This window comes from Macrobrachium rosenbergii, chromosome 43 (assembly GCF_040412425.1).
Source record: "Macrobrachium rosenbergii isolate ZJJX-2024 chromosome 43, ASM4041242v1, whole genome shotgun sequence".
NCBI classification, from domain to species: Eukaryota; Metazoa; Arthropoda; class Malacostraca; order Decapoda; family Palaemonidae; genus Macrobrachium; species Macrobrachium rosenbergii.
This window is the reverse complement of record NC_089783.1, coordinates 31752268-31774524: the sequence shown is the minus strand read 5'-3', so window position 1 is coordinate 31774524 and position 22257 is coordinate 31752268. Positions and strand designations below refer to the sequence as shown.

The following is a 22257-nucleotide window of genomic DNA, read 5'->3' as shown; positions in this document are numbered from 1 at the left end:
TGACGACCACTTATTTGCTTCTGTGGGATGCTGGGAAAGGAAAATAGTAGCGTTCTCGCCTTTTGACGTGGTGTAAAAATCGCTAAATGGCCGGGCCATCTGGTTTACAGCCCCAGTACAGAGATACAGCCCCATTTCTGTACAGATACTGCAAGAATTAGTAGGTGTGTGTGTGTATGTATATATATTTTGTATATATGTATATATATATATATATATATATATATATATATATATATATATATATATATATATATATATATATATACATATATATATATACCTGTATGTATAAGGGAAGAGAGAGGGTTAATGAATATTGTGGGTCAGTTTGTTTCTCTAACTAGACTCTTTATGACACTTTTTCAAGGTACATGCATGTTTCTGTATGTATTTATATGTGTACTTTACATTGCTAACTTGTGCACCCGATCCTATACCTAAGTAGCAGTTTTCAGAAACTGTTATTCACGTGCGTAGATATATTTTCACGGTTCCACCACTGATCCTCTTTTGATGTGATGTTTCTGTTGCACACAGAAGTGTAATTAAAGTGGCATTTCTCTCTCTCTCTCTCTCTCTCTCTCTCTCTCTCTCTCTCTCTCTCTCTCTCTCTCTTTCGGTATTTATGCCGTCCTGTATCATTGTTGGTGCTCTTGGCATAAGGCCCCTATGCCAGCACTGTTGCTGAGAGAGAGAGAGAGAGAAAGAGAGAGTCTGCTTAAACGCATCGCAGTAAACCCATTATACAGTGTAAATGAATCCAGGCGTCACGTTATAATCCGATAAAAGCTTTCAGTCGGCGAAATAATGGCTTGGCAGTAAAGAACGGAAGAGTATGTTAGGTGAAGGGGTATGGGATAGTAATAGAGTTATTATTATTATTATATCATTATTATTGTTGTTATTGGCGTGTACATCTAAAAGACAAGGATAAAAAGAAGGGCCCCATTCTGACGTTTTCGCTATTTTCAGTCTCCCAAGGCAGGGACAATCGCAGAATTAATATCACTTTATTTGTTTGTATGGATGCGAAGACATCTCTTTCACGACAAATACAGGGAAGTTGTTCAGCACGATACCTTTAGGGGGTTGGGGGATACCCATAGCCACGCCATCATTCTAAATATAGCTGCGGAAGGGGGCCTTTCCTATGCAGATTTCGAAAAGTGAATTAAAGGCTCTCCACATCCAGGGACGCAGTGGTGCCTGCTGGGTATCCTTCCGTGGCCTGTAGAAATTCGCCAGGAGAACTGAGAGAATATGTAGAAGGCACTGGACTGAGGTTACAATTAAAGAATTTTGCAAGGACGTGACTGATTATAGGGCGAAAAAAAGTCGCTATTCTTGTGGGAATTGACTTTGCCTTAATTGTAATGAGGGTTCATGTTCTCCCTATATTTTGTGAGTATGCAGTTCTCCAGTCTTGGTGTCGATGGCCTCTATGGGCTATAGTGAGTTTGCTTTCGCTGGTAATCTCTGCCACAGGGCCATGAGATATTGAAAGTAGCAAGAACAGCAGCAGCTCATAATGTCATTAATCATACTCTTTCTTACCTGAAATTAGAACGCAAACAGTTCTTTAACTGCCTCTGCCGTTTTTCTGTCATATGCATTCAATATTCACACTTGACGTCTCTAAAAGAGAGTTGGCTCAGCAATCCCTTCATACCTTTTACTGTCTTACGTGCCCTTCTTCTGTTCCAAGCCACTTGTAGAGAACCTGCTACCTTCATACTGTACAATCAACCGCCTCCATTCTCTCTCAGTATCTCTCTCTTGAGTCAGGTGTCCTCGGCTTTGTAGGAAGTGCGGTCAATACTGTTTATTTTAAGGCTGTCTCGGTATGGTTTGACCTCATTAATATTTAAGGGAGATTATGAGTGGGAGGGGAGAATTACGAAGAACTGAAGACTCCTCTTAAAAAGAGAGAGAGAGAGAGAGAGAGAGAGAGAGAGAGAGAGAGAGAGAGATTAGGCTATTGATTGAAGCTCATCTCGACGTGGAATTGATAATACTTGTTTCTCACAAAGCGAACCTCCCTCGTAGTCTCTCTCTCTCTCTCTCTCTCTCTCTCTCTCTCTCTCTCTCTCTCTCTCTCTCTCTCTCTCTCTCCTTCACTAAGAGGATTCTTTAATTACAGTTGAAATGATTCGCGTTCAGTGTTTTATTGAGTCTATTTGCTGTGAATATTTCGACATCAACTTTCAACTCATAGCAACCACGAAAAAAGTCACTTATTTCGGAATGCAATATTTTAATGAGAATTCTTTTTCTCCTCCAATTTTACAAAAGAAGGAGACGCCGGCCCCCTCCTCCAGCAACGTGCATGAACTTTCACTCACCTCGTGAATGGCCAGATGACAATCTTCGCTTTGAAAAATGCCATCTTCGTTGCTGGCATTCTTTTCCTTGGAGGCAACTGATTTTTTTTACGACATTTTAATCTTCGAAAAAGGCTTTGCGAATATGTTGGCACCGTTTCTGCGTTGACGTGTGAATGAGGCAAACGAGAGAGTGAAGGAAGATACAAGATACACTAACGCTATATCGTGCTTTTGTTTCTCTCTCTCTCTCTCTCTCTCTCTCTCTCTCTCTCTCTCTCTCTCTCTCTCTCTCTCTCTCTCTCTCTCTCAAAACCGTGGGAAGATCGTTTAGCTTGTAGAGCGAAGGATGTAGCCACCTTTCACCTTCTACTGTATTATATTGCTGGCCTTCGGGGATTCGGTTCACGTTCATCCCCAGAGTGATTTGGGAAGACTTTGACTTTAGTTTTCTTTCTCAATTGTTCTCTGATTGTATTCATTTGTCTCTTGACTGTTATCGTTGTTTATTTTCCAAACTGGGTGGTAGAGATTGGTCAGGTAAGAGCCGGAAGAAAGCTCTTACACGTAGAGTCAACAAAGACGTGTCAGTTACCAGACATGGCTAAGTTACATGACGTTTGAATATCATGTAAGAATTGAATGTTTTACTTGGATTATTATTATTATTATTATTATTATTATTATTATTATTATTATTATTATTATTATTATTATTATTATTATCATTATTATTACTGGATGCAAATCATGGTAATTTCTGAGGGAATAAGGTTTATAAGCCACCTCTCTCTCTCTCTCTCTCTCTCTCTCTCTCTCTCTCTCTCTCTCTCTCTCTCTCTCTCTCTCTCTCTGGTCACTTATAGAGAGTGGGGTATTAAGGAGGTGAAACTTTATGTAATGAGAAATGTCGCTTATAATGTTGTTTGCATGTAAATATGAAGATTCTTCCACCCCACCTGGAAGATATGTAATGAAATATAACACGGGTGTAGCCTTACCAAATGTACTTTCGCTCTCTGTGTCATCGGTGAGGTTACATTATACTTGGTCTTGGGTACATCAGAATTTCTTGCTTAAATCTCATATTGCAATCGGAAATCTCTCTCTCTCTCTCTCTCTCTCTCTCTCTCTCTCTCTCTCTCTCTCTCTCTCTCTCTCTCTCTCTCTTATTAACAAAGTATCAGTCAGTTATAACAATCGTAAATCTCTTAGCACTCATGCCGAAATCGTGCTTCCCGTTTCGTTAAGAAATCGACAAAAATATTTAAATCTGTCAGACTTAGGTTTATCACCTTTTTGTTTCGACAACTGGAAATATCCCGCCCAAGGCCCACTAAAACTGTACTAGAGGTGTGCAGATAGAGCGTTTAAAATTAATTCTTTTATTGGCTTTTGGAAATGTTTTCTTTTTCGAGTCTTTTTACGTTGTCAAGTCCGCAGCACTGTCTGCGAAATCAACATGGACAGAGTCCAAAGAAGCACTAGAACTCAGAACATCTTAGGATTTCCGAAGGAGTTTTGAGACTGCGTTTTTATGGAAGCGCTTGCCCGAAGTTTTATTTATGGTCAATAAGGACCGGAAAGTAAAACCATCTTTTTTCCTCGTTTTGCAAGTTTCGGGGTGACATAGGCAGCACTTTGGAGCTTAAGTTCTCCTACCATTGGTATGTTAAAAATCCCCGTAGGAGCTAGTGTTGCCAGTGCACCTCACTTGATGCTCTGTGGGCATTATTAAAGGTGTTTGCAGCGTTCGTTTGGTTCCTAGCTGCACCTACTTTTTAGGGGTTAACTTTACATCCGTTCCGGGTTCTTTCTTACTTGTTGTCCAGCCACTCTGACTCCCTCTTTTTACTGTCTTATTATTATTATTATTATTATTATTATTATTATTATTATTATTATTATTATTATTATTATTATTATTCCAGATTTTGGTGAAGCTTATCATCCCCCAAGTGCCTTTGACCTTAAACAACCTGATGGCCAAAGTTGAGCTCTTAATTTTTCCTGATCTCAGAAACTTTGAATAAAGGTCTCTAGACTTTAGAATTTTGCACTTTGCTTCAAAAGTATTGTCTTTCGGGTTACTTTCTGACCGAGATTTTTTTTCAAGGTCATAGGTTGTTATTTACCGTTGCGGAATTAATTTTTCAAAGTTTTGAACGTAATTTTGTTTTCGAACATGGCATATTTTCATAGAGATATGTGAATTTCCTGCCAAGACTTTATTTCTTATCTCTTCATCTCTCTAATCGTGATGAGTTTTTTTTTATGTAGGTATCTCAGTGTAAGGTCAAAATGATTTTTCTCAGATTTTGATGGATTTGGGAAGTAGGCAGTTTGATAGCTAATAATTATTTTTTTTCTAGGTCACAGGTCAGTGTACAGGACAAAATTTTAGGTTTTTCCTCCAGACCTCATAGCTTGTGGTAGAGCTTTCTGGTGTTCAATAATAAATAAGCACTGATGGTTACACGGCCTCTTATGAAAGATAGGAGGGCTGGCGATATTTCATCATGGTATTAGTGGGAAATATTTTTATCATCAGTTTATGTTCTTGATATTTAATGCATATGATTAAACTTAACATTATCACGGTTATTGTTAATAAGAGAAACGTCACATTTACTGTAGAACAGTTCGTGTGTCCTTGCAAGTCTACTGACACTGTTTGCCTCTAACAGTATTAGTTTATTGATTTGTTTTTTATTTATTTATTTTTAGTAAACAGACAGGTGCGACGTGTTTTACAAAGGTGAAACCACCATTCATTCTACATTTTAGCTTCCAATGCTCTGTTAATATGTCGTGGATTTCCCTCGCAACAACATTTCTTGTGAAGGTTTTCAGTTTGACCTCATTATCTTCTGTTAAGTTTAACCTTGTCCCAGTGAAGCCTTTCCTCGCATTTCAAGCCTTTGTTCGATAAGCACTAGACATCAGACCAACGAAATAATGTTTCTTGTAGTCTATAAACTTGCATATATTGATACGCAAGAGAAAGATAAAATGGGGTTTATCTAGAAGTGACGTAATCCTTCCGTTCAGAACGGAATCCATTGAACGTGCCTATCCAAACATTATGAAAGGCGGGCTTGCCACTGGGCTCTTTTATACAAATATTAAAAATGGAGCGTGAAGGTCTTTTGACAGACCTTTCGGAAATATTTAAACGCCGCTGACGTCAGCCGGAGAGACTTGCAGTTTTAGAGAACGCTCTTGAATTCAGGGCTATTTACATTGTAAATATTGCCAAAGCATATCTCGCAGAGCTAGGTTTTTATTTCTCTGTCGTTTCTTCCTCGCGTCTTTCGTCTCTCATTTAAAGGTTAGAAATGATGGTTCGTGTTCTAGAGCCGACTATTTTCACTACTTTTTTTTTTTTTTTTCGTTCATAATATAGTCGATTTTTTCACCTGATTTTATTTTTTTCATGTTGAGTTGACTGTTTTCACCATTGACTTCTCTGAAACCAAAGACAACAGTTCGTCTTCTGTGTGTGTGTGTGCGCTAATGTTCATCCTTAGGTAAATATTTTAGTATTTAGCCCATTGCTTGGTAATTGCTTTGAAAATTGATTAACGATTCTTTTTTCTGAACTATTTGTTTTCATCAACGATTAAAAACAATTTAATTTTTATTGTTTAACAATGTGAAGAATGAAGAAAAGGCCTCTCTATTTCAGTCACAGAGTTAAGATGACTACTCGAGCTTTAGTTGCCACTTTGTTTTTTATATTTATTCGGAAGTTTATTCAAAACTTTTCGTGCTCTAGACCTGATTTTGGTTACATTGATTGAATCACACGTTCTTCATCTCATTTGAGTACGAAAGAAGGCCCCATGTTGAAGAGATCATTGATTCTATTTTTGTCTTTGTGACCTGTTCCGAATTGTAAGTTTCGCATTGTCAAGATTTATTGCTTTTTTTCAAATTTTGTTCCCCAGAAGTCTGTTGTTTTTATATTGCAAATTTTTATTGTTAATGAATTGGCTTCATTTAATTATATGTTTTTTCTGTTACCGAGTAGCAGATATGCATCTTTAGTAAAATTTTGATTAGTAATATACTACAATTTCATTTGAAGAGCCAGGCAATCACATGATGTCATGGTCGCCAATACTCGCAATTATTGAACGGACTGTCTATTAATAGTGTCATAGGTTTTAGGTTACGTGCCGCTCTGAAGAACAGGAGCTCTTTGTGGTAGAAGACCAGCTTAATCAGAAACATATAGCCTCCCCCCCCACTTCTCCAACCTTCTCCTTCCCCAGTTCTTGTAGCCATGGCTGGTGGAAACCGTCCACCTCTGGGAAATCGGTGACCTTAACGGCTGTACCATCATCATTGTACTGGAGGGAAGTGAATAATTCAGCGGATTCAGAAGGCCTTGAGTAGAGGGAACTCTCGGTAAATTATGAACTAGCATAACGTCGGACATGTAACATTACAGCATGTGAAATAGGTCACATGGACGCGAATATAAAAGACACAAAAAAAGTTAACCTGCATTCCGTGACTTTGTTTTGCTCTCTCTCTCTCTCTCTCTCTCTCTCTCTCTCTCTCTCTCTCTCTCTCTCTCTCTCATTGAGGAACAGATCCTTCGGTAAACATTTGGTCAGGGTGGCATGTCTACGCCCACCGGGGTTTGGATCTCATGGAACGTTGCTTTTCGTTTTAAAAGAGGCAGGTTAGGAGGAAATGAAATTTTTAGAACATTTATGTTTTAGTATCTGCCGTAAAGTTCCTCTCTCTCTCTCTCTCTCTCTCTCTCTCTCTCTCTCTCTCTCTCTCTCTCTCTCTCTCTCTCTCTCTCAAGTGGTCCCAGCACTGAAAGCAACACTGAAAGCTCACAACCGAGGAAATACGTGTGCACTCCAGGCACAAGAATGAAGCGACTTAATTTATTTCTTAAAACCCAAAGTGACCAGTGGTGAATTAGTTAGCTCGACTGATGATGGTCGTAGCTTGAGATTGTGAAAGAAGAGTAAGCAATAAGATGGCTTCGAAGAGGCAGTCCTCATTCTCACAAGGGTGTAACGATTCGTCCTATAGTAATCCATTTCCTGCCTTCTGTAGCCTTCTGTAGGAAGGAGAAGTATTTCATATTTATAGGTCCATGGCTTCTTATCCATGAAAATCAAAGGAACAATGGGTGAGATATGAGAGAGAGAGAGAGAGAGAGAGAGAGAGAGAGAGAGAGAGAGAGAGAGAGAGAGAGAGAGAGTCTTTTAATGAGTTTTTATGTGTGGTGCATAGATCCTTATATTTTCATCAGCAATATTTAGAAACACTTCTGTTCTTTAGTATTTAAATGAGCAAGTTTTATTTTGCGTAACTCTAACGGAAAGGTGTGAGAGAGAGAGAGAGAGAGAGAGAGAGAGAGAGAGAGAGAGAGAGAGAGAGAGAGAGAGAGGATTCATTAAGCAATCGTAATCTTGTCGCCGGATGCGTTGTCTTTCGTTAATTTTTTAAATGAAGGTCAAGTTAATCGCACAGTATTGGATAATGAAAGTCAAAGACCTCAGTAACATCCTGACATTTAGTGCGATTTCAGGATTTTTACATATTGAAGGGCATTTTGTAATGTCATGTTTATTGCACGAGCGTACAAGTATGTATGTGTATACACACACATATATATGTATATATACACATACATACACACACACATATATATATATATATATATATATATATATATATATATGTGTGTGTGTGTGTGTGTGTGTGTGTGTGTGTGTGTGTTAGTTTTATACAGCATGTGCTGCAGTCTTGTTAATGTTCTTTATGTTGATAGAAAATTGGGATATTGTGTGAATTAATTTACCTTAATTGTGTCAATTTGTGTGTGTGAGAGAGAGAGAGAGAGAGAGAGAGAGAGAGAGGTCACACGGTTATTGTTTACGCTCTTCCACCCTTTGCCTGCTGTACAGTTTCAAGTTTAGTCTTGGATTCGATCGGTGGGAACTTGTTGAAGAAATCCCATTTTAAGTTACATGCATTAAATTTAAGTTTGAAGTAAACATGATTAAATTTGCGCTGAGTTCTAGTAGGAGGTGAAGCCAGGATAAATTTTTTGTGACAGTAGCAGTTTGAATAAAATGGGAAGTTCAAGTTGAAATTGGAATTTATATTTCAAGCTATATTTGTTGATTCTGAATTGAATTTCATTTGAACTTGATTTAAACTGGGATTTCGTTTTTGAGTTGCTGTTGACTCGAGATGACGTTAGGATGGGTTTAAAGTTGGTTAGAACTGAGGTTGAGTTTAAGTATCAGCCTATTTTCAGTTAAACTAACCAATCTGTTTGTATTCATAAAATGCCACCAGTCTTCCATTTGGGGTGGAAATTGAACTGAATCTTACTTTTGTCAATAATTTACTGTATCCAGGTTGTTTCGCATTTATCATGGAGAGATCGCATTGTTCAGATTGTCAATTCGGCCTCCAGAAAGTTCGGTAGATTGTTTAGATTCCATAAATTATTCTCATGACCTCAGCTATTAAAGCTGTACGTTGGTCTTATGCATTCCTGATTGTAGCTTTATGCTCATAAGGGTGCCTGTCTGCAACATCTCTCTCCATTTACTTTATAAGTACTATTTCAGTCACTGTTCCATTGAACCAAAAAGAAAATTCCCCCCTCTTAGGAAGTCTTGTAACACATAGTAGGCCGCCTCTTCTCGCTTTTACACTGTTGGATTCGACAATCGTTTGATCATGCAGTTCGGTGAATTCCGCTCTCCTTTGGAATTTTCCTCCTTCCTCTGTTAATCCTGACATGAAGCCGTTCTTTCGTCATCAGACTGGTATCGGTTCCCATTTGATGAAACCCTGCCCTTTTCACTCTAATCCCCTTTTCTTGTTCAGTTCTGGGTAATTGCTTCTTAGAAGATATCTTAGTATCAGGTTTAAATTATTTACCTATCATAATGAGTGTATTTGGACCCGAAAGTTTTACGTCATACATAAGCAAATGTGGAATAATTTGTTGTGTATCCTTATTTACGTCTTCTCCCATACGTTCTGTAAATTTCAAGAGCGTTCTTGGTGAGCTTTTCCACTTTCCAAACTATCAGTTCCGGTTCTTTGCTGATGTTTGTTGGATAACCACCTTAGCGTGGTTTGCGGTCCTTACCCACCAGGTGTCCCCAGCGGGGTGGTGGAGGGGAGTGAGGGGTGTTGGTAACGGCAGCCTTTGAGAGAAGCAAAGCCCTCCAGAAGAGATTTGTTCAGCTATTCAGTTCTTGTAGGAGGAAGACGCAGGAACAGTTCAGCTCCTTTGATTCTTATGGAAAGCCAGAGCAGGTTGAGGTGTACAGTGGCATGGGACCCAGTTGGGCACAGAGGTGCCAACTGGACCATTTTCTCTCGCATTATTGACCACAACTACGAGGATGACAGTGGGTGAATCTGTTTGAAAGTTTGTTGTGACTGGGATTGGCTTAAGGAAAAGAGGTACGTCCATATTTGACCAGTGGTAGCAGAGCTGTGAGGAAGTCGGTTTACGGTCCATGGGAACAGAATAATATTACGAGTTGGCACCTTAGCTTAAGCAGGATCTCCAAGGTTTATGTACACGTGAGTTCGTTTGTTCGTTCGACATCACGTCCGTGCCCCGATAGCGAGAAGAGTCGAGACAAACGAACAGTCGTGTACTTACTTAGTGGTGTGGCTCTGTTGAGGAGGAGCAGTGTTACGGGACTCGGTCTGTGTGTAGCTGAGTGTAATGGTGCATTGTATAAGTCTGTGGATACCCTTTTGTGTCGACACTCATAGTACGGCTTGTCATCTTTGAAAATTGGACGATCATTGTATCATTTCGGGTGTTATATAGAAAAAAGAGAAAATGTATTGCTTGGAATCTTACTGAATCGCTTGCAGATACAGCAGCACAAGGAGACGGCTTTGTGGTTTTGAGAATCTATCGATGATGGTGTGGGTTTAGAGGAAGGGTCCCCTGAACCCTTTGTGTGTGTGTGAATTGGTTTTTGAAACAAAAAATTGAATAACCTAGATGCGATTGAAGAAGAACCGTTTTAAGTTTCCGCTGAATGAAAGACAATTTCTTGTGCCCAAATCTCGACAAACTTTAGAGCCTTTGTGGTTGGTGTGTGTGTTTGCTTTCTTGTGAGAATTTTATTTTGGGTGAAAACGAGTTCCGAACAATACTAAACATCTTAAGTCAGTTTGTAATTTATTTTACTAGTGGAATGTGTTGTTTTCCACAAAAAAAGTACTTGAGTTGTAAAAAAGTGAACTATAGGGAGCGCATTCTGCTGATCCTAGGCTTATTAGTAATGCCATTCACTGAAATTGAAGAAACGGTAATATTAACACAGAATTCTTTAACATGCGTGCAAAAATCCCGACGTCCTCAAGTAACAAAGATATTGAATAGTTCGAAGTGAAACTTAGTACAGTAGTTGGGAGTGCTTTGTATAAATATGCGTGCGAGCACTTTCGTACCGTTCTGTGCCAACTACAGGAAGAAACCAAACAATCTATACGGTAGCTGGAATCATTACCTCAGAGTGAGGACATGAAACCCTCTTAGGATGTTTTATTTCTTGAGTGAGGCTTTTGCATACTTTGTTTTGATTTGTGTTCATTTTTTATTTGTCCATTTCTGGAAGCGTAAATAATGAAGTAGATATTACGTGGTGGTTGGGGAAGGGGGACGGTTGATGTTGCAAATTCACTTGGGTTACCATGAGAACAATTTATATATGAAACACGTCCCCATTGTCAATTTTTTTGCTTTAACTAGGACCAAAATAGCAACACTGCCGTGCCAAGATGGCATTCCCTTCCCCTCGTTAAGTTTAGGGGCACGGAGTAAATCAAAGCTTGAATTTTTAAGGTGGGGGGGGCGGCGTTCTCCCTACATACCCATTGTTTGTCAGTCTTCTTTATTCCACTACCTCGTCCTCCCCCTTCTCCCCCTTCTCCCCTAAATAAGGCCACGTCGCAGTAGTAGTTGTGTGTAGCAATTTCGCCATTGTTTCTATGACGACAACTTCCTAAACGAGAAGAGTCCCGTTAGTCGGGCGTCGTTTTCCGTACTCGATAGAAGAGAGAAAATAGTGAGACGACCCAAAGGCCGTAGGTCAACTGCTTAACTTGGCTGCAGATTCTTTTTCTTTTTTTAATTCCATTGCCTGGTATCAGTTGCAACAAACTTTTTGAGTTGCTTGATTATTATGTATTGTTTCTCTCGTGCCTTGGGACGGAAGGTATTAGAATGTTCAGTTAATATGTATGATATTAGGCATTGGTAGTCAGTATGGCGAAGGTGCGGTTGAAGTAGGAAAGTGTTGCAACTCCCTCCGTTCATTGTAACATCTGGGATTCTCTCTCTCTCTCTCTCTCTCTCTCTCTCGTCTAGGGCTTACGTAGAAAGAAGAGTGATTCTCTCTGTCTTGCATAGTCGCCTAAGGTCTACGTAAAACCGACCCTCTCTCTCTCTCTCTCTCTCTCTCTCTCTCTCTCTCTCTCTCTCTCTCTCTCTCTCTCGTCTTGATTCTTGATAGAAAGACTGAACGAGACTTCCTCAAAAGAGAGCCCTTGATTCCGTCTATTGTCTTTGAAGGAGAATTTCTTAACACGGTGGCTATTTCATGTTGAAATATTCTCGTTGATTTTCCTAGCATTGTAGAATATAATATATTGACCTCAACTCGCTTTTAGTAGCGGTTGTGCCTCTTCCAATTGCTATTCCTATTACTTAAGTTCATGTCTGTCATCCATGTAATTGCACGAGAAATGCTATAGCGCCTTGCTGCAATAATTCCTACAATGGTGTAGAGGTGGTTACCACCATTCTGCAATGGCAGGTTTTTAATTTACTTTTGGCAAGATAAGATTTCTTTTGGCTGTGACTGCATTGGCAATGACTTTCCGTCCGCACCTACGTTAGCGCTCGTTGCAAAGACTGGGTTGCTTTTATAAGCGTTAGTAGTCATTCATAAAATGTTCCTCTTTCTTCGTTCTCAAAGCGACATTTTTCTCTCCACTCTTTTGTGAGTTGATGTCTTTCTTAATTCCTAAAACTGTTACTGCTTCTTTGTATTTCTGTTGATAATGGCGACTAGTAAACAAAGAGTATTCGATAACTGGTTTTCAACCATGTAAGTGTAGTTGTTTTTTACGGGAGGTTTTCGTTCGTAAGAGATTAAAGAACTGTAAATAATTCGTAATAGTAAAGAATTTTTGAGAGAGAGAGAGAGAGAGAGAGAGAGAGATTGCGTAGTTCGTCTTGTGTAAAACCAGGTTACCTTGAACTTCTGCCGCGCACGATTACATACGCCACATGGCGTCAGGGGTGCCACTATTATATGCAGTATTGCCAATATATATATATATATATATATATATATATATATATATATATATATATATATATATATATATATATATTACACACATTTTTCTATTAATATGCATATATGTTTTTTAATTGCCAATATTAATCATTAGGTCTCTCTCTCTCTCTCTCTCTCTCTCTCTCTCTCTCTCTCTCTCTCTCTCTCTCTCTCTCTCTCTCTCATTGGCAGCACCAGAGATGTCTTTTAAGAAGAAAAGACCGTTCAAGGCACATTGCCAGCTTAATCCAGCAGTATCAATAACGGCACAGGTGTATTTTTTGCATGCTGATGGATACTCTCTTCTGTCATCCCATAAAAGTTTCCTTATGTATTTTGTTTTGTTTTGCCTTTGTTGCGTGTAAATAAACACAGTGTAATCCGTGCAATCTGTTCTGCTGTTTCGAGAATGCAGTTTACCAGTTTGGGGTATTAACTACCTCGGAAATGGGAATATCCAATCCCGGGATATTGAGAAGTTGTTGAAATTACCCTGAACGTCTTTCTGGGAAAGGTTACGTATTATCGTTGGCCAATAATTCCAGAAACCAGAATCATCGGCCACTGAAAATCTGAAAAGTTCCCAAAGCACACGCATGTGCATTGTGTTTGTCATGCGTTGTGAACGTGCACGTACTCTTGAGTACGTTCAGTCGTGCTTTCAAACCAATGAACGTTCACATGCCTTCCGTATTTTAAAAGCCGACTATAGCCAAGGTTTGCAATTGATTAATAACAGGTTTCTTTTGTTCTTCGATAGCATATACGACGGGGTAAACAATTACCAATTACCAGTAATGTCTGTTGTTCGTTTATGATTTTCATGTACTTTTAGTAGCGTAGGATTTTAATTTTTTTCCTAAGTAAGAATAATGGCTACACATTTGGTCCAGGATCTAAATTCCAATTTCCTCAGTTAATTTCAAATGCCGGTTGCTGTTGCTTTTTTTTTCTGAACTACCAGTTACTATGGATATCGTTTGGAGACATTGAAAGAAGCATTTAATGTTAAAACATTAGCGTTGGCTTCTTGCCATGTGGACTTGAGAGATTTAAAGAGAAATGATTCGCCGGCAACGCTCTCTCCGGACCTTCAAAATGCGTAGTGATAGTTGTCATGGTTTTTATCGTTTGAACTTCAAGACTTACGCTTCCCTCCACTGTAGTGACAGCCCAGAGTTGCTATCAATAGCATGAACTTCTTGAGTTGCTGATTTATGCAATGTTTTTGATATGCTTTGGTACGTGATTTTTTTTTTTTTTTTTCCTTTTTACTTGGCGAGGTTGTCATCTTTCTTAGGCTGGCCTCCCGTTCGGTTCCTTGTAGTAAATATTGACTTCATAAATACATAGATTTATTGCTCGTTAGCAATTATGGTCAAGAGTTCTCACAAAGAAACCAGTGGACTTTTGCGCACGTGAGCGCGCACTCCCTCAAGGTCGCAACCATTAATTGTCTTCAGGTGGGGCATCAGAGGATTACGTCAGGACATTCGTGCTATTCGTCGTTACTATTCAGAATAGCATTTTCCTGTAATTCACTTGTTAGAATCCGTCTTCATTTGGATACTTAAATCATTCTTGACCAGGCCTCGTGGCTGGAATGAGGAACTTCGGCAAAGCTGTGGTCGTTTGCGGGAGGAAAATTACTCTTGTTTGTGTTGGACCTTAGAATTGAGAGAGAGAGAGAGAGAGAGAGAGAGAGAGAGAGAGAGAGAGAGAGAGAGAGAGAGAGAGAGAGAGATTCTTTACTTCGTAATTAAGTTGGCTTTGTTCTGTGAAGTGTAATTCCAAGGTGCAAATATTAATTGAAAGAGCAGGTAAATTTCACATGTGGCTGTTGAACAAAGACTTAACCGCAAGGTCTTTTCCGCTAGTGTTGATGGCCAGTGTTGTGGAGGCGGTTTTCCATATGTTATTGATTGTTGGTGTTAGCATTGTGATTATTATCAGCTGTAACCAAAATCCAGTATTACCTTCATATGAATGAAATGTTTTGTTTCTTCTCGAGAATAGCTGGCTAGATTGTATTCTTTATATCCTTTGCATTATAAAGATAGTGCAGTTTAAACTTCTGGGATGGGAAGGCAACAAGAGGCCTGTTCAGAGTAGTCCTTAGAACTTCTGACAGTTTTCTTGCTGTTTCTCGAAAAAAGAAAAAAGAATTCACAATCTTTATGAACTTGGTTCTTAATTTACACTTACGAAGGTTGTTGCAAGTTTGAACTAATTCCTACCAAATCCTTAAAACTTAATCTAACCATTTATAATTTCAGCAGCTTTTCTATTGCATGTTTCAGTGGTACGTGGTCAAATGTGCCATTTTGTAATTTTAGAGAACGGAGAATGGAGGAGCAGCAATGACAAAAGCATTTTTTGATAGTTCCCCCTTCCCCCAAAAAAAGACGATGTAAGTTCAAGAACAGTATCGTCAGCAGCCTCCAATCGTTGTAAATAAGACGTTATCGTCATCAGCCCATGCTGACGGTAACGTCAGCTGCTGCAACAGTAGCAAATACAATATCATTATCAGCTGCCCCCAGTAATAGCAAAATGATCAAAATTATCGTTAACATTCCCAACAGAAGCAAGTGCTTTATCATCGTGAGCTTGCAGATGCGTGGACATTTCGTCAGCACAATGAACATTACTAAATTCAAGAACATTTTCGTCAGCACAGTCAGGATTATTACATTTAAGAACATTTTGTCAGCACAATCAACATCGCAGAATTCAAGAACTTTTTCGTCTCTAGCTACTAAACCCTGACTTCCACAGAAACGTAATGGCAGTAATCTCGTCCAGATGTACGAGGATATCCCAGAGTTTAGCCGAGCGATGGAAAGCGTGAGTTGGCGTAAATGGAGGCCCCTGTGTTTTCACTTACCCGTTATGCGTCACCATTCTTAAGGCACGACATTTAATGGTGAAAGGGGTAGAAGGTGGGTAGAGGGGGTGTTTTGATGGAGGGGGTATTGGAATCGGAACAAATTCGAACGACCGCACAAAGAGCGGAACGATTTGGCATGGGGGAGGGGGGGTTACCGAGCGAAGCCTGATTAACCTTCCTCACACGAATGAATCTACTCGGTTAATTGTGTTTCACGGCGTCGCTGAGCATTTGTGCTGTCACGTACGATGATTTTCAGTTACCGACTGTAGTAGGTGCCGAGTGTGGAGGGATTCGTTCGTAAAACTAACCAGTATGCGTGTAAAATGAGATGTTGACAGTAGGCGAATGTCTACCACAAGCATCCATGTGTGTTTTAAACTTAATTGACTTGTATATGAAAAATGGAATTAGAAGCTCCCGTAGCCATTGGTAACATTCGTTTTGCATTGAATACGAGGAGAGATTTCCTACAAAAAGCCATTCTTTGGAGGTCATGTTTGTTTACTTCCTGTTTCAGCAGTCGTGACGATTTGCGGTTTCAACAAGTATCCAGTTTTAACTAGTCCTTCTGTTTTCCTATTTTTCTCCTGTAAACAGTATTTTATGCTTTAATTTTACGATAATCATATTGGAGATAAGCTTCTCAAGGATTTTAGATTTGTTTTATCTTTTGACAATTGAGTTCATCATCTGTTCTGTAGCAATAGCCTGTACCGACTATTTCGAAGTAACAACATGAGTATATCTTTGTGTCGCTTAAGTTTGAAAGTATAGAATATAACTATTATATTTTGCTGAAGTGTTTTTATCAATTTTCAAAAACAAAATTCTCAGTTTGAACATTTACAAAATTGCCAGTGTAAAACCACAACATTCTAACCATTATTTTGATGTCCAACACTGTCCTAATAGCTTAGCTCTTTAAATAAAAATCGTTTGATACTTTAGATAAAATAGAAATCCTATTCCAGTAACCCAGGAATACAAGACGTTCACAGTCTGGCCGTATTACTATTTTAGGAGTTAGCGACTTAACCAAGCTTCCGTAGAGCTATTTTAGTTTGCATTCTCTTTAGTTAATTAGTTCTTCGTTGGACGGATCGGTATAGTTCTCGGCTAGCACTCTGCTTGGCCCGCGTTCGAGTCTCCGCCGGCCAATGAAGAATTAGAGGAATTTATTTCTGGTGATAGAAATTCATTTCTCGGTATAATGTGGTTCGGATTCCACAATTGGTTCTTAGCCACGTAAAATAAGTCTAATCTTTCGGGCCAGCCCTAGGAGAGCTGTTAATCAGCTCAGTGGTCTGGTTAAACTAAGGGTTTCAGGTGTCATCGCAAAAGCACACTGATCAAAAGCGATGTTTTTTTCAGTTTTTCAGCAAGCATAAATAACCGAGTCTTTAGATTGGCTTCTACTATAATAGTAATACAAAGGTCACGGTAATATTAACGAGGCAGATATTGTATTTTTAGCTTGATCGGTATAAACAATTCCTGCCATTTGTTTTCTAATTCTCGATTGTAGTAGCAGTAGGGTACTGAAAGTGATTATAGCGAAAGGTTTTTGAAGTTGCTTGGTGAGTATCTGGCTTAATCTCTCTCTCTCTCTCTCTCTCTCTCTCTCTCTCTCTCTCTCTCTCTCTGTGTGTGTGTTTGTGTGTTGTGTCACCCACACACAAGCACACACACACACACACATTTAGCGGAAGTTGTGTAATATCCCGTTCCTGTCTTGCAATTTCCCTTGTAACAACTTCTTTCTTGGATGTGTGTGTTCGTGTTTTCATATTCCGTTGTAATAGATTGTCTGAGTCATTTGGTTACTTTTCAGTGTTAACGTATATTTTCTACACACACACGCAGGCCTATGTGTATATATATATATATATATATATATATATATATATATATATATATATATATATTATATATATATATATATATATATATATATATATATATATATATATATATTATATATATTATATATATATATTATATATATATATATATATATATTATATATAATATATATATATATATATATATATATATATATATATTATATATATATATATATATATATATTATATATATATAAACATATATCTGAGTAAATTGCTCTCTCTCTCTCTCTCTCTCTCTCTCTCTCTCTCTCTCTCTCTCTCTCTCTCTGCGGAAGTTGCATGTTCATATCCGTTCCTAACGGGCTACTTTATTTAAAGTGATAGCCCGTTAATCCTACCATTTTCCGTTTGTGTATTGTGGTCTTGTTGCGTTGATGTTGAAAATCTTGTCTTTCAGGTGAACAGGATATAACGCTTTTTCGTCAGTTTCCTGAAGACTTTGCATTCAGAACAAATATCACGTAGTTGAAAGCCATGGTGGTTTGGTACTCCCATATCATTATTCAAAATGAACAGTTATAAGCCAGGGCTATGGGTAGGGGTCAGAGGTCAAGTAGGAATTTAACAGGTTTAGCCCTCGTTTTGACGTCAAGGTTATACTTTAAAATAAAAACTCAAATTGAAGTTTAGACTTAGCCATAACTTCGAACTGATTCAGGTAGACATCATTTTTCTTATCATTATTCTACTAGAGAAACCGATGTGCTGAGTGAAGTCATTTTATGGTTTAAAGGTCAAATATAAATTGGATCTTGACCTTAGCTGTTAACTAGAGGAAAAATTTCATAATGTACATGTATCATCCATTAATGATGTTATGCAGAGTGAAGTTGAGGAATACGTAGTTTATTCTGCGTATAATAATCTCTCCTTATGATTTCCTGAAAAACGAAGGACCGTAGTACAGTATAATCTTTTGGCTTGAAACGCCGGATCATGGATATACTTAGTGGGCAATCGAATCTCGTGTGATACAACAGTTTAAAGAGAATATAACGTGGATGATCAGTGCTCCTTTAAAACCATTCATTAGGCCGTCAAGTATCTCTCTCTCTCTCTCTCTCTCTCTCTCTCTCTCTCGTGCATAGCCTTACTTGGGGTTATCACTGAGATTCTAGCGACCATATTGATGTGAAGACCACACCCTGATCCTTATTCTTCAACTTGTTGTTACCCGTTAACCGGTCTGTTTTTTTTTTTTTTGTGAGCAACGCTATAAATTTTGGAATAATCTCTCTCTCTCTCTCTCTCTCTCTCTCTCTCTCTCTCTCTCTCTCTCTCTCTCTGTGGGCATGTTCATAACTGACGGGTAGTTTGCTTCTTTTCTATTTACCAGAAGTCCAATTTTCATACTTTGAATCTTTTACGGAAAAATAATTTAATGGCGAGAGTAGAGTCCCAATGGTCTAGTTTTAAAAAGCACAGGGACCATTTGGTATTTACCTTAACAGCATAAGTCGTAGCATTTTTCAGTTAGAGCCTGTTTTCATAGAAGCAGTAGTCTCTTCGTAGACTTACTTGCCGCAGTAGTAATAGTAATAGTTTATAATAGATAGATGTCATAATATTTACAGATATTAACTTAGCATTCATAATAACGAACACTCACGCTTGCTGTAGTAGGATGGTATTTGGTTAGAGACTTATCTGAAGGCGAGAAAATATTTATTTTTTTCCTATCCATATGCTCTTAACGTAATGTTGTGATATTGTTTTGACGATTATGAAGGATGCAACAATGAATATATATATAAAAAGAACGAATGTTATTGAGACCATTATTTTAGACGTCCTGATGCCAAACATGTTAGTCTTCCTTAGTGTTTTCCTACATTCTCTCTCTCTCTCTCTCTCTCTCTCTCTCTCTCTCTCTCTCTCTCTCTCTCTCTCTCTCTCTCTCTCAGGTAAAAAGCATATAAAGTTGTTTTTCCCTACTTTTCCCCTCAGTTATTTCCACCATATCCGCCAAAGGAAGCATGGTTGAAACCGCTCCTAGAAAAAAAAAATACGCTAACCACTTTTCTTTGTTGTGGCGTAAACAGGAAGTTCTGATTTACCGGGGGTGGGAGGGGGTCGGGGGGTTGGTCAGTGGTATGGTAGGAGTAGGTGACTGACTCGAGATACAGTGACGAGATTGGGAAAATGGCCATTTAAATTACATGACTCGTGGAAAGAAATAAACATGGCTTTCAATTACTGTCAGATTTGCGTTGATTTTTGTCCGGGAAGCGTTGTTATTCACATGTTTTTACAGAACACATTTACAGTTTAGTGGCGTGTCTTAATTGCTGTCAAGTCTTCGTTGGTTTTGTATGGGGAGCTGTTTTTTATTTTTTTTATTTTTTATAAACTGATATACGACTTTCTTAAAATTGTAACAAACTCTTTCTCTAACCTCCTTCCTTCCTTCCCAATTGTGCAATCTCTCTCTCCTCTCTCTCTCTCTCTCTCTCTCTCTCTCTCTCTCTCTCTCTCTCTCTCTCTCTCTCTCTCTCGTTTTCATTTACAAATATGATTGCAGCTCTTGGTTAACTTCATTATTTATGAGCGATTAAGGAGAGTATGTAAATGTCAAGGTGAAATGTTAGTCGTGTTTATCAAACAACGTATCAAGCATTGCGAATGCAGATTTTTTTTTTTTTTTTTTTGGTGCTTGTAGGTGTAGGCGATTTTAACCAGTATTTTAGTAATCTTTTACTCTCATGTATAGTGCATTAGATGATTGTTTATTTCCTACTGAAGTCTTACGTAATTTTTGTTTATGCATCTGCCATATCTTTACCTGTTTGATATGTCAGATTAATTATGATCATTGCATGGGATCTTATGGACCATGTTATTATGCTGAATAAATTTAATTGTAAGATGTATCTTTTGTGAATAAGCGCTTACTATCAAACATTGTAGGTGAACCAAAATTGCCATTCTATCTAGGGTACCTCAATTCGCATAGAATTCCCTATATGTTAAGTTCTAGAAGAAAGTAACTTTGTACGTGCGTTTATCCCATTTATTTAGTAATAAACATGCTACCCCACATGGAAATATATTTTACACATTTTTGAAGATTTGAAATAGAGAGGTAGGATTTCTCCAGAAGGTAGGAATTCTCCGGGGTAGCTTAACATTCTTCTTACCACATTGCTGATCAAGGTCATTGCAAAGATCATTCCTGATAATAGTGGTCTAGTGAAGCCTTAACATTCTATGTGAAATTGTAAAAAAAAAGTCTTTAGTGCTGGGCTGAAACTTAAGTACAAAACTAGCAGTGTTTTTTTTATTTCTTACAAGGCATTGATAAACCCTGGGGAAATATACTGTAAGTGGATTTGTTGTGTGAGAGAGATTAGATTTCACTGGTTAATATTTTGATGAGACCTTCTGCCTCAAAGACGGTAATTCTTTCCAAATCAGCATTTTTAAGTGAAGCGATTACATCTGTCTTTTCTCAATAAACGGAAACCTTGACTGTAATTTATAAAGCTGGAATCCTGCCTCCTCTCCGGTTCCAGGTTGGTTGGAGATTTTTTTCTCGCGTTGCATTTCCAGGCTTTGCTGACGGATGATGCTCCAGAGGCCTTTTGTAATCAGGTTTTGTTTAATACCTGCAATCGGACCAGGTTTAGTCCTGCGATTAAGCTTTTTAGGCCTGCAATCAGGACTCTGTTTAAGCCTGCCATTGGAACTCTTTGAGGCCTGCAATGTGGAGTTTTTAGGCCTGCAATAAGTTCCTAGTTATTCAATCATGAGTTTATAATCCAGCAATCTTTTTTTATTTTTTGTCTTTTAAAGATTACACTCGATTATAACAAACATTTTCATCTCGTGAACATAAACGGAGGTTTTTCTCATCTTAACCTTTCAAAGTTTTCAATTTTTTTTTTATTCTTTAGCAACTTGTATAGTTTCAGTTAAACTATCACCAAAAAATCATCGGCCATCGTACACTCCATTCCTATTTTCTTTCCTGTCCAGGAACCTTGTGATTAACATTTCCTGTCCGGTCTCTGATTTCTGTCACACTCATTACCTATTTATATGAATTATTTAATTGCTTTAATTTATGTAAATGAGAGAACTCTTGATTATTTTAGAATTACTTTCATACCTTTAAAGAAGGGAGGTGAAATGCTTGATGCATATAAAGCGTGTACTATTCATCACAACAAAGACATTAGCCCTTAAAAGAAATTGGATTAGGTTTTCATGAGCTGTCGTTACTGATTGGTAAAATTCAATGGGGTTGTGTTTGTGTTGGGAATACTACTTTTCATAGGAAGTTATTGGTGAGAGTAACTGACGAAGTCCAGTGGGAGGACTCCACTCCCCCCACAAAAAAAAAAGGAAATTAGCATAGGTGAAAACCTAGACCAGATAGGGGTTCAGGCAGACAATGCACAATACTGACAGAACTTGCCAGAGGTGATATATAGGGCATTGTTGTGTTTCACCACCTATATCGTGTACAGTACCGTGATTTTCTCTCCTCATTCTTCTCCTCCTCCTCCTCCTCTTCCTTCTCATCATCATCGTCATCCTTTGAATTTGAAAAAAAAAAATTTACTTGTGCTCTTCATTCTCCCACTTCATTGATGTCATTCTACTCCTGAGCGGTGTGTAATCCTGTTCTGGCGAGCAGGTAAGGTAAAGCCACCCTCCCCTTTCCTGCCCTTCAGTGCCCGTTATCAGGCCTTGGCATGTTGCCCATTTCGTGTATTTCAAGAGGCACTTCGCTGGTATTGACTCATCACTTGGGGAAAAAA

At 38.4% G+C, this 22257-nt stretch overlaps 1 protein-coding gene across 19 annotated transcripts in view; it reads left to right on the top strand.

Annotated features, from left to right (window-relative positions):
• Window positions 1-22257, top strand: part of trc (Serine/threonine-protein kinase tricornered) — a 148663-nt gene that overhangs the window by 65421 nt on the left and 60985 nt on the right. For 2 of the 19 annotated variants that reach the window (XM_067086943.1, XM_067086928.1), the window contains exon 1: window positions 9924-10038. The exons of 6 other annotated variants lie outside the window; for them this stretch is intronic. The gene's annotated coding sequence lies outside the window, so the exon portion shown is untranslated. Of the gene's footprint in view, window positions 1-9537; window positions 9639-9764; window positions 9789-9907; window positions 10109-22257 lie in introns of those variants that run through there. 11 more of the 19 variants (XM_067086933.1, XM_067086936.1, XM_067086931.1 and 8 more) reach the window with 11 other exon arrangements.